The following is a 19,011-nucleotide window of genomic DNA, read 5'->3' on the forward strand; positions in this document are numbered from 1 at the left end:
CCAGATTACGAAAACCCACAGAGAACCCTGATGCACCCAGTCCTGCCAACCACTACAAACCCGGAAGAGAAACCCCTACTAGGTGTGGCAACAAATCATTTGTTTTTATGGTTGACACGTGCAACAAAATCATGCATAAAGGAAGGGTGCGTACCCTTATCAGGAAAGTCACACAAATGGGGAAAGGGTGCTATGTAAATGACAATTACAATTACAACTACAATTACAATTACAATATGGAGCAACCAGGTTGTTGAGTTGGGTGCTGGGGATCAGAAACAAACCATGGAGAGTGCTGACTGAATTTCTGTTTAGGCCAGCAGTTTGCCAAGACCATGCTCCAGGTAGCATTATCACGCTAGACTTGGAAAGGGTTGCAATTGCTGACTACAAGATAGCGTTAATAGGGACTGACATAGAGGGGGATGAGTGGTGCAGAATTTTGTGTGTTGACCCGGCACAATCACTGAGTGGGGTGTCAGATGGACAGCTGTTTGAAGATGCTGATAACAATGCTGAAATGATATGTGAGCTTTATATCCCATGTCAAATAATGATCCAGCATAGGAATGTACCTTGCTCTGTACTCATTTCCAAATCTATGCCCGAATATCTACAGGAGGACTTGATAAGGGTCCCCAGCACTTTATGGATTGACAACCCCGGTGATGTAGGGCTCTTGAAGAACATAGGAGCAGTACTTATCAAGTTGAACCAGGGAGCAGTGTGTTACTCAAAGTGTGACATTATCCATTGTCCAGAGAAGCAGATGAGGGAATACAGGAGCCAATTGTGGCATTATGGCAGCAGGGCATGAGAGTACCCTCAGAATCGCCGTGGAGCACACCAATATATACTGTCAAAAAAATGAAAGGGTCAAGTTTTAGGATGATACAAGACATACGCCCATTGAATAGTATTGTAGAAGCTGGGTTCCCAGTAGTACTGAATCCTGCCATGATCCTTTGCAATATACCTACTGAGGCCACACATTTCACTGTCATTGATTTGAAAAATATGTTCTTCTCCATTCCATTGCACCCTGATTCTCAATACCTCACTGCAAATACCTATCACGGGCAAAGGTTCCAACACACCAGACTTTCCCAGGGGTACTGTGAGTCGCCCAACGTTTTCAACAGAGTACTCCGCATGGATTTGGGTAACATACATGTACAAAGTACTGTCATTCTGTACATAGAGGACCTCCTAGTGTGCAGCACAACAGAAGACCTATGTAGAGCAGATTCAGTAACACTGCTGACACTGCTTGCAGAAAAAGTATACAAAGTAGATAGTTAAAAAATGCTATATTATCAGAAGGAGGAGGTGTATTTGGGGCAGAAAAAGAGTAACCCCAGAAAGAACCACTGCAGTACAGAACCTGCCACAGCCAACTACAGTTAAGGAAAGTACCAATTACACAAAAAAAGTAATTTTTTATTACATTCTAATTGTCAGGTCATGACCGCAGTATTGGCTCAGCAAACATCCAGGGGACAGAAACCCCTAGCATATTATAATGGCATTTTAGATTCAGTGATACAGGGTCAATTTCCTTGTGAACAGATCCTGGCTGGTGCGGCCTTGCCCTTGAATCATCCATAAAATCGCTATGGGTTGCTCAGTGACGTTATATGTAGAGCACGCAGTGTTTGCAATTCTTCAGTGATACAAATCCACTCTGACCACACAAAGGGCCTCTGCATATGAAGTTATTTTGTCAAGCCCGCCGATTCACATTGTGAGGTTTCGAACAGTGAACCCCGCCACGTTTACTGCAATGCCTGTCTTGCAAGCTGGGGAAGTGCATGATTGTGTTACATACAAAGGTCCTGCAAATGATTTAATGCAAGCATGGGAGGATGCACTTGAAGAAGGCAAGGTCCTCTTTGTTGATGGGTCATCGACGATCAATCAGGAGACTGGCCAGAGAAACACAGGTGCAGCAGTGGTGCACCTTGTGGACCGGCAATATGAGGTTGCAGTACAAAAGAGGTTTGCAACACTCTATGTGTCCAAGGCTATGGAACTGATTGAATTCATTGAAACATTAGAGGCATCTCAAAGGTGGCTTTAGTGACCATATACTCTGACTGTGTGTATGTGACCACAACTGTACATTCAAGATTGTCTAGATGGAAAAGGAGAGGATTTAGGAGGTCAGATGGCACACTTGTGCAGCACGTGCCATTGTTGGAGAGATTCATTTATGCCTTGTCCCACCCAACACTAGTGGCAGTGGTTAAAATCACCACCCACGCCTAAAATGTAGACCCTATCTCACTTGGCAAAGATGCAGCAGGTAAGTCCAGCAAAGAAGCAGCTGACATTCAGGAGGACTGGTTTGTCCCCAGCCGGTAGGAATATGTTAACACATTTGTGGCAAAGTGTACTACTTGTCATCTTTGCAGTACATCTTTCCCAGCATGAGACGACAGTTCAGTTTCCAGTTATCAGGACCTTCGGTGGTGAAGTCTATTTTCTACAAAAAGTCTTTTGCTTCCGAGGGCCTGATAGGTTCAAAATAATAAACAAAAGTTATTTTCTGATTTCCATTAGGGAGATGATTCTTCACCCCTGGGTCCTCCTCTTCCAGGCTCAGACCCCTCGCAAATGTTTGCCTCCCTCCACCGGGTTCGCGACAGCATTTCAAATCAATTTCTCTTTTGGCATTCATAAATCATAATGGGCCTCATTACGACCCAGGCGGACTTCGCGGTGCTAAATGCACCGCGAAGCATGGCGGAAAGCCGCCGATAGCGCCATGGGGGTTGGCGGATTTACCGCCCCATTCCGACCTCGGCGGAGCGGTAAATCCCCAATCCCCATTCTGCCCTTCCCCATTCCCATTTTTGCCCCATAGGGTATAATGGGAGTGGGGAAGGAGTTAATTACGCCACCGTAAAATACGGTGGCGTAATTAACAACGAGGTCCCGTAGCGCCATGGTTTTCTCCGGCTGGTAAAACCAGGCGGAGGAAACCTCCATGGCGCTACGGGAACTCGTAGTATGGCGGAGAGGTACGCCATGCACTACGCTGGCGTAATACCCTCTCCGCCAGGGTCCTAATGAGGCCCAATGTCTTTTCAAACAGTTCACGGTGGACATCCATCTGTCGGGTTCACTTTTGTCAACACACTGTTCAATGGGACTTTAGACTTCGCCCCTCTTTATTGGCATCCCTCCATTGGGTTCACTCTTGCCACTTCACAATCAAAATTTGTTTTACTTTCTTCTGATGCAGGATTCACTTCCCTTGCGTTCTCAATGGTTTGTCGGTCAAAGACTTTCGACTGTACAGGGATTTTACTAGACCCCTGTGTGAACACTTTGACCTTTTCCTCGCAGCTCATCTAGGGCCTTCTGGTATCATTAGTGTCAATCAGCGCAGGATCAACCCGAATCTCTCGAGTGAGCACCCACTTGGTGCCGGACCCCTCTGCAGCTGGTTTTCCCTTAACAGTTTACAGTACTTTGAACTTTCCTCAATGTGCCACTTTGCGACTTTCATTCAACACAGTTTGGTTTCTTATCAGTTATCCCCTCGACTCACCGGCTGTGATGAACTGTTTTGTTTTCCTCCTATTGGGGGTCAAGGACCATACCACAGTAACAGGTGTCTTTCTCTGTCCTACTTATAGGCATAGGCATGCTCCATGTACCATTGACATCTGCTGCAACACACACTGGCTATTGTTCGTGGTCTTACAATTCCTTCTACAGAGTCTGGGGCGGAAAGGTGAAGGTCACTTCTCTGCTCGTCACCCTTTCGGTTCTCGACACCTTTCTCCTCCTCTTGAACTGCTGTGTCTGGATAGCTGTCTCGTTGTGCGGTCTGCCTTGCTTGTATTGTGCTCTTGCACTCCACCTTTTATCCCTGTCGTGAAGGGAAAGGGCTGTCAGGTGTGTGTGATTCTGGTCAATTGCCTCACTTTGCCTGACCCTTGTGTTGGGACATGTCAAGTAAATGGCTCTGGTATTAGTCCGTCATCCTTTGTGGTATGCAAAAGTGTTTGTGTCGGAAAAGGGGGGAGGGTGTTTGAGTATCCTATGTGGGAGGTTGGGGAAAAGTTGTTAGAAGAAGGGGGATACCACGTCTCACCCGTCAGTGTTCCACTTCCACTCCCTGAGGACCCCTCAACCAGGTGATCGTCCCTCACTGTTCCACCCCCAGGAACTGGATCCAATAGCGATGGCCGTTTCCTGGTCACCTGGATGACAGATCCCCGGGAACTAGTCATGGAGACACCTTCAGCTTTATCATAGAGCGCAGACAAGCAAAGATCAATGCTTGTTCCTGCACGAGATAGTGACGGGGAGAAGAATGCATACACCTCTCACATCTACACTCACAACATCAGATGCTTACAGGGCAGCAGGAGTATTGGGGGAGGATTTCAGGGGTATTTGAGGGAGCGATCCCAAGGAATTAAGACCTTGTCTCGACAGACTGCTCCTAGAAATGAAGGCAGAGCTGAGATCTCGTTGGCGGCTCCACTGAAGTTACCAGCACCACAACTGTACCCCAAGGCCAAGTTCTTCGTGCAGAGCTTTGTTCGGAGCTGGAGTGGTCAGTGTTTTCAGGGCCCGTATACAGTAGTTTTTGTCACCCGTACCCGGCTCGTGTCAAGGAGTTGCAGGACTGGGTCCACTTATTTGACATTCGGAAAGCACCCAATACCACTCCACCTTCTTGCAAGAATGAAGCAGTTCCTGAGGAATATAATAGTACACTTTGCAGCACGTTTTCTTATGATATTAGACCTGATCAAGTTCTATACTGTGATGAAAAGTTTGGATTTTTCAGCATGTTTTTCTGTTTTTACTATCCCTCTGCAGGTTCAACACTAAAAGTGTTGGGTATAATATATATATTATGCTGCATATGTTGTCTTGTTTTTTTAAGTTTCTATATTGTTTCTTTGTGGTTATTTTATGTCAATCAATCAATAAAATAACTTCATTTGGCCATAAGGCCATCAAAGTGCATCCTAACAACAAACATTTACATGAATTCCACAATACTTTATATCGAGAAATGTCCATAAATTATCGGTCATAGCCGGCTTCAGTGCTGTTCAGTGGGCCATACACTCCATGGACCCAATCAGCTTTGGTTCCCGGTTTGTCTTGACCCCAAGGGCATAAGGTTTGCCCCAAATAGAGGATTATTACTCAGAAAGGGACCCAATTGGCCAACAGGTTTTGGATAACGATACATGCCCACTAAAATCCCAGACTTAGGCGTTTGCCCGTCGCGTTCAAGTTTACTCAGGACATCTCTGGCCACTCTTTGTTCCCCAAATTCCAACTCTACAGAATCATAGAGGGTGTCACCCTCATTAGACAGTCTCTTGCAGCCCAATATGGCATCCCTCTTACAGTTCGGAGCCAGTTTAGGAATTTATTTACAAGGGCGTCCTTTGGTTCTCGCTTGTTGTCCCGTAATTTGGGCACCCCAAATAGAAATTGTTTATCTCCCTTTGAGCATGTTTTTTTGACATTTCCCTTCTGGGATGGGATCTAAGTACTCCAGGTTCTGTTCTCTTTGGGCATTGGGTGACCAATAGGCTTGAGCCTTGGACCATCAGAGAGGCCGGATTGGCGTGAGAGTTGTTAGTATTACTGTGTTCCCTAGACATTGTGTGCTGCAGTGACTGCTCAGCCTGGAATTCTCTCATTTTCTGGGGACCAATGGGCCTACAAGGAGCAATGGTGAAGGGATGTAGTGGATATTGGGTGATTGCAGTGGGCCACTATTGGTGGGGCGCAGGAGTCACAGTGCTGTCGACCTCCTGACTCCCTTTCAATCAAAGGTGCAACCAGCTGCTCATTCCTGCTTGCCGACACATCAGTTTTTGGTGTGGCAGGAATATCAGTGGAAACCTTCATCTTTTGAGTAACAGAGGTAGCAGTGGACATGCAAGAACCCAATATCGCTAATAATCCTGCCATGGTCTTCTTGGATGTTGAATAAACAACCTGTATTATATTGTTCAATGGGTGCTCCTTCCCAGTTACTAGCGGTTTCTCCCCCATGATCATCATCATCCTCATCCTGCTCAATTCTGGCCCCTCCCAAGGCTCTTGGTCATACCCCAAGAACCTCTGTGTCTCACAGATCAGATAAGTGGCATCCCCTGTGGGGTTGTCAGGGGCGCCTGCTTCCTTGATTTCTCCTTCACCCCCCCTGAGAACAGGGACAATGCCAGGGTTGCAGACCCTGCCCTGACTCTGGGAGGCAGCCCCATGTCTTCTCCGGATTGCAAGAATCTTACAAGGAGGCTCAGGCCTTGGGATTTGGGTAGGGGACGGGAGGTCAGTCTGTAAACAGAAGAGAAGAGGGGGGTAAGAAGAGGTTAGCTCAGATTCCAGCTCCTCCATTGTGGATGTGTCAATGTCCCAATCATGTGTGTCAATATGCCAGTCTTGCACCAATCCTCAGTCCTCAAGTCTCTGGAGGATAGCTCAGGGGCAACATGCTCGCCTTGGAAGCAAGACGACATGGAGCAACACAGGGTGGATGCCCAGGTCCGCGCTTAGAAACCTCTGGGTATTAAGCGTGTTATAAATAACCAATCATAGATCTTATCAAAAGATCAAACAATCGAGCATTCAGACAGGCACACCCAGCCCCAGCCCCAGCTTACATTCTCTTTCTCCCTGTCTTCTCTCTCCCTTGGGCTTGGGCCTGGGCATTCTTTCATGGCGGGGGGCCGGCACCTCCTAGATTTCTGGACATGGAACCCTCAGGGGGGATAGGAGGTGCACACCCATCTGTGCCAAACTCTAGGGGGTGTCAAACACTGTGACCTTGCCCCGCTTGTCATGACCCTTGCCCCTGGCCCTCATTGGCAAGTCAGCCTTCCAGTTAGGGCCAGGTCAAAGGCCTTAAAACTCTCTTGGAGTCAGTCCTGGTGCCTTTGGCGCCAGGCTCATAACCATCACGAAGACCAACATTAGAATGGGACCATTTACTTGGGATTATTTAACTTGGGGGGGTTCAGCCAACATGGAGGCACACACATAGCTCAGTTACAAAGAACTGAGATATGTGGTCTAGTCTTTTGGGTGTGGCAGGACTGGGACTACTTTACCTGGACTACTTGGGTGTGGCAGGCCTGGGACTATTTTACCTGGACTACTTTACCTGAGACTATTTAAACCGCACCCAAACAGCAGAACATGCTTTGCGTTATTCTGCTGTGGGCAGCGTAACGCTCACCGTTTCCAGTTCTTTGATGCCAGTTTAGCTGAAACCAAGGACCTGCAGAGAGAGAAAGAACACTACGAAACTTACTTGGAACAGTATCCTATCTTCAATCCATCGCCAACTTCAGTTCCAGTCACCTGCAGGTATGAACTTCCTCATCCGGCACCGCATGCATCCTAGAATACCATAACCTGGAAAGAGGAGAAAGAAAGAAAGACATCATTAGTAAGCGTTTACTCACTCACGAAAGAAGAAAGCCACACAATTCTTACCTGGGTAGTCATCTCCTGGTCAGTATCATTGCTGGAACATTACGGCGCTCGGCGAGGAACATCGCAACCTGCAAGGAGAGAAAAGACACAGGTTAGCAATATAAAAGGCGAAACAGCGCCACGCATTGCGCACTACTCACCAGACAGCATCGCTTTCGCCGCGCTTTCGCCTACCGGCCCATGGTCATCTTCAAACTGCATGACAATACCAAAATACCTTTCCATACCTAAAAGGAAAGAAGCAAGACATTATTATTCAAAGTAAGAGGAACATAAGAACTGCATATAAGGACTGTAAAGCAGCAAACCCACGGAGTCGCAGCAGGCCTGGATTCCCACAGGGGGGCTTGCACCAGTGAAGTAACTTGGTCACTGCTCACCCCCCACATCTACGCGCCCCTGCCACGAGGAGCAGGACGGAGAATCCACCTTTTACAATATTAAGGTGAGGAGAGGGCCCAAGGGGGAGGAAGGAGTTGAGGCCAAGAGAGGTAGGAAAACATAAACACAATCTGGTATTGAATCCAGCTCTCCTATATTCCAGACCCATCTTTAACCAGAGGCCTTACCAAGGGACCGGGAGAGGGTTCGAGAGTGAAAATCATCCAACCAGGGCTGGGGGGCGTCCCTGTGGATACCAGGTGAGCGTAACACCGCCATGGGCTTCACCTATGCGTGGCACTTCCCGGCAATATGTATCCAAGGGGCTCTGGCCAGGAGTGGCAGAGGCAGTCCGGAGTGCTGTGATTGCTGCAGAAGGAAGAATGCCAGTTGATGCCGATGTGAGAAGTGGAGGCATACGACATTGCAGATGGCGGGCAGCAGGAAGCAGTTTTGGAAAGAGAAGCCCAGCAGAGGGGGAGATGTGCTCCCCACCCAGCGTTTGGCACTTCGTGTGTGCGAGAGGTCGCAGAGGAACAACAGAGCTGTCAGAGCTCTAGGGAAGAGCTGTGCAGTCCACCGGAGGTACGGGGAGCTGGCAACAGAGCAGGCAGTATGCAGGAGGTCCGCCGCAGCAGCAGACAGTGAAGCAGAGATATCAAAGCACACCAGTGAGTTGGCGTGAAAATAAAGGTGACCCCAGGGTGCTCGGAGAAGGTGTCATGCCCTCCTTGTCATCGTCCGCCTCTGCCCCCTCAGCCCCTTCTTACCTACCAGGTTGGAGACTCGGCGCTCGCACAGGCCGCGGATCCCTTCCGCTCAGCCTTCGGCGGCACTTTGCCCCTTGTGGCGTTCTTGGCGCCTCTGTCCCCGCCTGTCCTGGGGCTTGCCTTGGTGCTTGCGGGCACACAGGGGTGCCCACTGATGACACGGGCACCCCAGGAATCCAGCGCTCCGCAGCAGAGGGTCATGTGAACTGATTAGCGGTCACGTGACCCGGAAGATTTGTACAAATCGGTCATGTGACTAGGTGGGCAGTCACGTGACCCGGAAGAGACGCTTAAAAGAGCGTTGGTCCGTATTCTCATTGCTTCTCAGCTGTTTTCACCGGCGAGTCGCTATCTGGACCTTTTCTTGTTGGATTTTGGTATTTTGGACCTTGTTTTTCTGCTTACCTGGATTGCTTTGGATTTACCCACTGAACCTTGTATACTGGAACTGTGCTGACCACTGGACTGCATAATTGGACTGCTACCTGGATTATCCTTTGGATTTGTTTACCCTGGACATTCTTGGAATTTTCAAGATTCAAGTATTCAGCCCCACCTTTACCACCTTGATTACCAACATCCCGCCCTCCATTCCTTCAGACAGGAGCAGTTAGGTTCCACGCTAGCACCTGTTATCCTTGGGGTAGGTGTTTATTATTGTCCACTACATCATTAGTCATTGCAGTATTCTTAGATTTGCATTCTAATTTTGCTTTTCTTTTCAGCCACCCGGGGACCCGCTGCTTCCTGCTCGTGCCTATCTCCTGCGGCCCCAATAACTGGTCAGCGAGTACTTTTCTCATCTCTGACTGGTACTAGGGGTCACGGAGGCATTATAATCCACCTGGACCTCAAGTCACAACAGAAGGGCAATTGATGGTAAACAAAAATTCTGAATACTGAACAGATAAAGTGCAGAGGCAACAAGGGCACAACTCTCCTTTTATGGGATACCAACTGGGGGAAACTTGTAACCCGCATTGCCAACAGCTAAGAGGATGTAAAGAAAGAACACAGAGGTGGCAAGCGGTCAACTCCCCTTTTATGGGATACCGAATGGGAGAAACCTGTAATCCGCATTGTCAACAGCCAAAGGTCCATAAAGAAACAGTATTCAGGTGACAAGGCACAACTCCCCTTGTATGGGACACCAACTGGGGGAAACTTGTAACTCGCATTGCCAACAGCCAAGAGGGTGTAAAGAAGTAGTTAAGAGGCAACTTGGGTGCAATTCACCTTTCTTGAGTTCCCAGTTTGAAGAAACCTGGAATCCACATTGACAAGAGTCAAGGGACTATAAAAAGAGGCAGCCATTGCACAGCCCTCCTCACATGCAATAATGGTGTGGAGAATCTTGGAACAAATATTGCCACTATGATCTATTGTAGTTGTAGCAGTAATCTTCCTACCAGGCGAGTACACAGAGAAAGGGATCATAGTAGTTTGCCCTTGCAGGCGAGTATACCAGGAAGAGGAAGATGATTTGAAGCAGTGTGTGTGTGGCCAAAGGTGAGGTAGAAATAACTTGTTAACTCTATTATCATTTTGATAAACTGTTGCATTACCAAAGGTAGTTGCTGTGTTATCCTGACAAAAGTAGTTAATTTGAAGAATAAATGTGATATGTTAATAATTGCTTTACATCCTGAGGAAAACAATTGCCTTGGTTCATGAATTTGTGCTTGGAGAGAGAGACATTTGCCTTACCAAGAAGGATACTTTGGAGAACCACAGTTGTTTTGATTTGTGAACCATTTACCTTACCAAGAAGGATATTGTGGGAAATAACTGCTTTGACTTTTGAACAAGTGTTTGTGAAAGAGACATGTACAATTTTTGAGTGGAAGGATGCAGTAGATGGAAAAGACCTTTTGTGTTACACTGAGCAGAACGTTGTTGAATCAGAACGTTTCCAAGTGTATTCCAGCATTGATCCAGGGGAAGGGAATCCAAACCCTACTCACAAGGAGTACTTTCTAAAACCCATAAGTCTGAACTGTTATATTGTTTTGTTGAACTGAAGACAGCCAAATATTCCTTGTATATTTTTGTTGAATGTGTTAGTGTGATGGTCAGAGACTTTTCAGACACTAGGGCCCTCATCTGACTCAGGCGTTAAGGGGTTTACGGCGCCGTAAACGGCGCCGACCCTTAACGCCTGATTACAAGGTTCCCTTTGCGGGATGGCTTTTAACGGCTTCTTTTTTGCAGCCGTTAAAATCCATGCCGCAAAGGGACCTTGGCGATAATTACGGCACCGTAATTTACGGTGCCGTAATTATCGCCTTTCCCCATTCCCATTATGCCTTATGGGGCGAAAATGGGAATGGGGAAGGGTAAAATGGGAAATGGGGATTTACCGCCCCACTCACCTTGGAATGGGGCGGTAAATCCGCCAACCACCATGGCGTAAACATAGTTTACGTCATGGTGGTAAGGGTACGACCCAGGCGGTAACTTACCGCCTGGGTCGTAATGAGGGCCTAGGTCATTTTTCTTTAGTTTTAGTTTGCTAGGCTAGGACATCCTTATTAGGATAGGGAAAGCTAGGCGTTTATCTCATCCCTTTTAATTTAATAAATGGCAAACATTGAGAAAACTATACCTTTGTGTCCGTCTCACATTTCTGACCCCTCAAATATGGTGTAAGAGGTGAAACTGGGCTCAGATTATACAAAATAGGAAACCAGCAATTATATTCAAGCCCTCTCATGAACCTTGTTATAAAACAGTCAGTGGGAGAGGGTTTTACCCTTCAAGTAAATCCTCATGATACGTTCTTTAGAATTAATCAAAGAATTTTGACCAAGTTTGCTTTTTCCCTAAATCAGCAGAACCTTTTTTTCCACCATTGACCTCTGTCAAATTTAAAAAGAATATCTGATTATAATTTGAAACAATATGGCAAATTGAATTTGGTGGTAAAAGCCAAAATAGATTTAACATCAACCCCCTTACTAGCATTAACCCCAGTCTTAGGAAATGTCACTGAGTCTCTGCCAATCTCACAGAATTACCTGAACCAATAGAAGTAGGTCCATTCCCTGAAGTAGATGAGATCATTCTTTTACACCAGCAAGAGGCTGAAAACTTGAATAAAGGCCAGTTTGAACATGCCATACCATTTATTGATGGAGAGGAAATCTATTCAGAAAATAAGGAAATGGCAACTATAGAAACTCTCCTAGCCCAGTTAGCTGCCTACTGGATTAGGACAGAGGAAATAGTTCAGGAGGGATTGGATTGAATTGCTGCTACCTCACAAATGCCCATTATACCTCAGGGGATGTTTCAGCCTTATAGGGAGGTCGAACACCTATGTAATTTATTTCTTAATTTTGAGTGTCTGGCTCACCAGTTACACTGGGGAGCAGAACTAAAGGCTTGTTACTTAGCCAACTTATTTAAGGGAGAAATTCGGAACTTTTATCATTTATCGAATCCGAAGGAATAACACCATTTCATGAGATTAAGGAAGGACTATTGGAAAAGGTGGGCCAAACTGAAATTTGTTATAAACAGAAACTTAGAATCATCAGATTAAATCCTGAGGAAACTACAGTAGAATACTTTGTCCCTGTGGACAGGGAAGTTTTTGGAAATGTTGACCATAGAACAATTTATAAACTCAGTGCTCTCCTATTTACAAAGACAATTTTGCAATGAAATAAAGCTCATTTATCCGTGGTCACTGAGACAACCCAAAACTTTATGGAAGCCAATTGCCACATGATAACTCTCCAAAGGGGGGAAGAGCCGAAGAAAGATCTCAATCTTCTCATCCTCCTACTTCGTTAACTAAGATTTCAAATCAAGAGAATCCGCCTAAGTTGTTAATGAGATAAACTCAGGCTTAGATATGTTCTGGATTTGCTCAAGGATATGCAAGAAAATTGGTTTTTCTTGTTGCACTTACACCCCCAAATGATGCAGACAACAGGTCCTTGACCCATGCGATAGGGGCACTTCATAATTTGAGGATTGCCATAGAGAAAGAAGGAGTAAATGCTGATGACTGGTTCGACTTGATTTTCTCGTGGGCCCCATCGTGGTTGGAAATAGCGGTAAAGTTATTGCCTTCCATCGTGGTTTTTCTGCTCATGCTTTTTGTTCATGTCAGATGATCCTGATATATTGAACAAAGACCCTGCTGAAGAGCAGGACTATGATGGTGTCAATAACAATGGGCTGAACTCCTCCGAAACTACCCCCTTTGCTGTGTTAAGCCCGACGCAAGATTGATGGGAGGGATGGATCGAGTGTAAGGAAACAAAGCTAGAAACCTGTGATCAGATCGCACACTCAAAGTCATATAAGAAATAAATTCTATTATTTCATGCCATTAAACAGTTTCCCTGTTAGGATTGCTACTCCTCCTCCCCAATCTCCATATCGACCTCCACCAAATACTCCGAGCCCACTCTACCACCATGTAACTTTCTGTACCATGTGGTTAATATAGACCCTCCCTAGGGGTTTGGGCAAGTGAGAGATCAGTGGGAGTGACTCCTCTTAGGGAACAAGAATGCCCAGTTTTTATCCAGATCTCACCTAAATACTATGTGCTATGCCTATTCCAAGGAGCATTGAGAAATAGTCCATAGTTGACACTACCTCCATAAAGTGAGGTTTTGAGAAGTTTAGGTGCTATTCAACTGAAATACACACTTGGAGTCGATATAGGTGTAAAGAAATGTTACACCGAGGTGTTTTACAAAGGGTTTAGACTACCCATTTTTTGTGTTAATTTATCATTTGATGTGTATGAATGAGAGTGTTTAGCTATGATGGAATTAATCTAATTCAGCGCACAAGTGGCGCATGTGGCTGGCGCACAGTGTGCGCGTGCGGCAGTCTGTGCCAGCCGTGTGCGCCAAAACCCATTTCAGCGCACAGCATATTCATGGATTTTAACATCCCTAAGCAGCCGTGGCGCAGAGTGGCGCAGCGACCCTGCAGCAGCGCCAGTTACGCCCCCAACCCCGCCCCGTATGCCACGAACAGCGCACAAATCCAGTACATGGTGCACAGGCCAGTGGACCAGCATACAGCCCCCCAACCACGAAAACGTGTGTAAAACTCCCCTCGCACCCCTCGGAATACACGTACCCCGCTCGCGCTAGGCCAATCGTGTGTAAAACTCCCCACGCACCCCTCGAAATACACATACCCCGCTCATTCGCGGAAATTTTCACACGCGATAGGCCCTGTGCGAGTGGGGAACGCGTATTACTTGGGTTCGCGGGAAGTTTCACACGCGATCGGCCCTGTGCGAGTGGGATACATGCATAACTGGGGTTTGTTGGAATTTTCACACGCGATTGGCCCTGTGCGAGCGGGGTACGTGTATTTCTGGGGTTCGCAGGGAGTTTCACATGCGGTAGGACCTGTGTGAGTGGGCTACGTGTATTTCTGGGGTTCGCGGGGAGTTTCACATGCGGTAGGACCTGTGTGAGCGGGGTACATGTATTTCTGGGGTTCGCGGGGAGTTTCACATGCGGTAGGACCTGTGCGAGCGGGGTATGTGTATTTCTGGGGTTCGCAGGGACTTTCACACGCTATTAGCCCTGTGCAAGTGGGTTATGTGTATTTCTGGGGTTCGCAGGGACTTTCACACACGGTAGGCCCTGTGCGAGTGGGGTACGTGTATTACTGGGGTTCGCAGGGATTTTCACACGCGATTGGCCCTGTGCGAGCGGGGCACGTGTAATTCTAGGGTTCGCGGGAACTTTCACAAGCGGTAGGCCCTGTGCGAGCGGGGCACATGTAATTATGGGGTTCGCGGGGAGTTATACACGCGGTAGGCCCTGTGCGAGTGGGGTATGTGTATTACTGGGGTTTGCGGTACATTTCACACGCAGTAGGCCCTGTGCGAGTGCGGTACGTGTATTACTGGGGTTTGCGGGAAGTTTCACACGCGAGTGGAGCGGGGTACGTGTATTTCGGGGGTTCGCGGGAAGTTTCACACGCGATAGGCCCTGTGCGAGTGTGGTACGCGTCTTACTGGGTTTTTCGCGTGAAGTTTCAACCGCGATTTTGCTGTCAGAGCGGGGTATGTGTATTTTGGGGGTGCACAGGGAGTCCTACACATGAATTGGCAGTGTGGGTCCTCCCAGGTGTGCCCCCTACCCCCTCTATGGCCCCTGCAGGCAGCCCACACCACAGGGGACTACCCTGCACCCCTGGCCATGTCCCGCAGGCAGCCCATCCACCATGGGCATGCCCCCCAGCCAAGCCACATGTCTCCTTGCACTAGTGATCACCAACTCATGTCTCCCAGCACCCCCACACCCCCCAGCAGTGAGGGGGACCTGCCAGCAGGCCCCCACTCATGTCCCACTCATGTCCCCCACCCCCTCCACCCACCAGCAGGGAGGGGCATCTGCCAGCAGGCCCCCACTCATGTCCCCCAGCACCCCCACCCCCCAGCAGTGAGGGGCACCTGCCAGCAGGCCCCCACTTGTGTCCCCCCTACATGAAGTAAAGCTGCACAATCATGGCCCACCTCTACACCAAAATACCACAGCATGCCATCCCATTCTTGAGACGCAATGATTTCCCAATTCACCCCACACTGACATGCCTATCTCAAGATACAAACCAAAAGTCAACTATGTACATCAACACATGTCCGTCACACACACACACACACACACTGGTTAGCATTGATTGTGTAAATCCACATTTTCACATGCATCAACCCAATGAGCGAATCCCACACATGGAACTAAAATATGAAAATGTATTATGTACAAAAATAAAGCAATGAAATTAAAATATAACAAAATAGCAAACATGAAATGAAAACCATGTGCAAAAGATGAGTAAGTGAAAAGTATAACCAATCCAAAGTAATCCTAAAGAAAAATAGTCAAAACTCTCCCTCCACCAACGCAAATCCAAAGAAAAATCCATTGATCCATGGTGAAATCAAAAGAAAAAGTTCCAAATAAATCCATTGTCCAACTATGTACAATCCATTGTCAAGGGTCCATGAGCCCAACGAAAGAAATGAAACCTACCTAAGAAACTACCTAATAAAAAAACTATATACAAATGTGTGTGGCATAGTCCATTCACCACAAATCAAAGGAAAAGGAAACCTAACTCTAAAAACTATTTACAATGGCAGCGGGCTAGTCCAACGGCTCACTTTTGGATGTCCCGGGCCAGGGCATCATCGAACTCCCGCTCAATGTACTGGAGGCGGTCCTCTTCCATGGCCCGAAGGTTCGCAGGGACGACAACATGTTCACCTCCAACTCCCTGCGAATTGCCTCAAGGCACTCGGCCTGCCTCTGGGCCCTCTGCATGGAGTTCTCCGCCCTGACCATTGTGAGCCGTGCCTCTTCCGCCCGCTGCCGCTCCGCATCTATGGCGTGGCCCAACTGCTGCCACATGGAAGACACTTGAAATCCTGGGTTCTCCTGCCCTATGGCCGATGCCTGCCCCTCCGATGTTGAAGGCCCCGGCCCATCATTGCTCCCACCATGTTGCTGCTGCTGTGCCTGTGCCTGTGCCCTGGCTCTTGCTGCCTGCACGTCCTCCTCCGGCTGGGGTGCAGTTGTCGTGGTGGCCACCCCTGCTGGACGTCCGACTCCCGACTGTGGCAGGGTTGTATCCTCCACCAGCCTGGCCGCTGGATCAGAGGCAGCTCCACAGGGTACCCAGGTGATACATGGGTGGGAAGATGGCATGGAGGACGACTGGCGCGTAGGGGGTTCAGGTGAGGAGGGGGTCGCAAGAATGTCCAGCACACAGAGGAATCCAGCACCGGTGACCCCTCCCAGTAGGTCAACGTGGTCAAAGAGGCTTGCGAGACGACGTTCAGTCTCTCCACGAAAAGACTGCAGGTCACTTCGCATGCCCCGTTGACGCAACGCTATCCCAGCCAGGACAGGCTGAACACGGTCCCGGATAGCCACGTCCGCCGGGAGAGGAAGGCCAGTTGTTGTGCGCTCATCCCCTCCATGAAAACGGGTCTGGACATAGGCATCCCTGCTGGTGCCAGATGATGCAGTGACAGGATCAGGGACAGGATTACACACAGGCACCACCGCGGCTGCCTGTGCTGCCTCCTGTCCCTGCCCCTGTACTGCACCACTAGCACCAGTAGAATCCCCACCTCCAGACCCCGTGTGTGTCCCTTCCGCGGCCTCCTCCTCCACCAAACCCCCCACCAACCTGGATGACTCTGTGCCATCTTCCTCCGTCGGACTCAGCTGCCCCTTCTGCTGCCGAGGAGTCCACCTCTGACCTCCGCCTCTTGGACCTACCCTCGGCAGCTGTGGCCTGGGACGCGGCACCAGACTCCTCACTCCCCGACGAGATGACAATCTGGGAGGGGAGCCGGGCCTTGCGTGTCCGGCTGGTGGAGCGATCCCTGCAGCTCAGCTCCACAGCACCCTCTCCGCCCTTTTCATCAGTTGACGCTGCAGACAGGGAGAGATAAAACACAGGCATCAGAGCACTGTACAATGGACTGATGCACACATGACAGTTGTACATGAGTGGCAGTGTCATACTTCAGACATGGCATCACACTCCCCAACACACATGTCATTTGTACTCACACACATGAGCAATTCCACAGCAATATTGCACCAGCCAGCACATCCATACACATACAACAGCATGAGCATCCGATGGTGAGCCTTAAGTCACATGAAACACAGGGAGTGCACAACACATGCACACACGCCACCACACTTACATGCATGTGTACATGTCCACCAACTGCCACAGTGATGATATCGCCATCCATGTCACATCTGGCATTCAGCGTTCTACATGTCAGTATCACATGCATCCAAGTTGCATCACAGTTTCCCACTTGTCAAATACATACACATGCACATGTACACAGTGCAGATACATGCAGCAGGAACCACCATCCATGTGTGACACCACATCCATGTGTGACACCACAACCATGCCAACGTACATACACAGAAATTCAAACATGTGTGCTCCCACACCTGCATTTGCCCAGCTGGCTTACCAACACATACACCATCGATGTGTCTCACAACTGAGAGGACTCACATGTGGCAGCCTCACGCCCATGTTCATACACATCCCTACATGGCTCTACAAAAACACATGTGCAACCTGCACACTACTGGCACACCACGACACGCACAGACATCCAATCAGTATGCATGTACACTTACTGCTTGACTCCAGACGGGTCTGCCTCTCAAGGAACTGGATGTGGAGCGCTGGGCATATGCGTTCCAGGACCCTCATTTGGTGGTCGAATAGGTGGCCACGGCGCCCCTTGGCATCCACTGCCTTCCAGATGCGCCAATCCTTGTTGAGGGTCCTGGACCTGAAGTCCTCCCAGCGCTTCTTGACATGTTGTAAGTTGCAGACTGCCACCGCCTCCGCATTGATGGCAGTCACGATATCCATCCAGATCCTGGTCCGTCCTTCATAGTCGGCGCGCAAACTTCCAAAGAGGGCATCATACTGCCCCAGGACTTGCTCCACCAGGACACCAACTTCCCTGGCACTGAAGCTGGTGGCCCTCTGCCTCTCTGGCTGGGGGTTGCCAGTGGTGCCAGATGGTGTTGTGCCCGACATGGCAACCCCAGAGGCAGAAGTGGGTGGGCAACAGGGCCCTGGAGCTGGGCTGTGGAGCGATGGTATCCCACTTGGGAGTCTTCGGTTCCAGCAGGGGTGATCACAGCAACTGCACCCCTGGCTGACGTTCAGGCAGCAAATAGCAGGGCACGTGGGCAGCAGGCAGTCAGGCAGCAGCAGATGGCAGGTGGGAGCGTGCTCGGAGCTCTGGGGGGCAGTAATTCAGCCTTCTGGGCAGGAGCGTGGTCTTCCGTGTTTTTTCGCGTGGACAGCTTGATAAGGAGTGATTTGGCACGTGAAAAAATTGCACGTCAGCGTGTAATTCGAGGAAAGACCCTTAGCGCGTAAGCGCGTCTGTGGCATTAGGCGCACGGGCGTTTCCCTCGTGACATGGCCATAGTGGTTCAGCGCACAAGAAAAACTGCACGTCCGCGTGTGAATGCGTGTAATCCGAGTAAAGGGCCTATGCGCGTAAGTGACGTGATGCACGCGGATGTTTCCCTCAGCATGGGTTAAAGGTGAGCGCGGCCAGCAGTTCGCTGTACGTGCCTTTCATGGAGACCGACGTGTGTTGCTGCTTCGTGTTGTTTTGCGCACCATCACAACTTCACAGCTATCAAGGACGTATCTCTTCTTTTGGCGGGGGTATTGGCTACACATGTTTTTCTGCATTGCTAGTCAGACGGTGAGTCACGCACGCTATTTTTCCCCACTGCGGGTGCCCCCGTGTATTCCACCTGTTTACGAGGTCAAAGTAGCCTGCGTGTCCCACGCGTATGCATTTTTC

Source organism: Ambystoma mexicanum, chromosome 6p (assembly GCF_040938575.1).
Source record: "Ambystoma mexicanum isolate Mex_15411 chromosome 6p, UKY_AmexF1_1, whole genome shotgun sequence".
Taxonomy (NCBI): Eukaryota; Metazoa; Chordata; class Amphibia; order Caudata; family Ambystomatidae; genus Ambystoma; species Ambystoma mexicanum.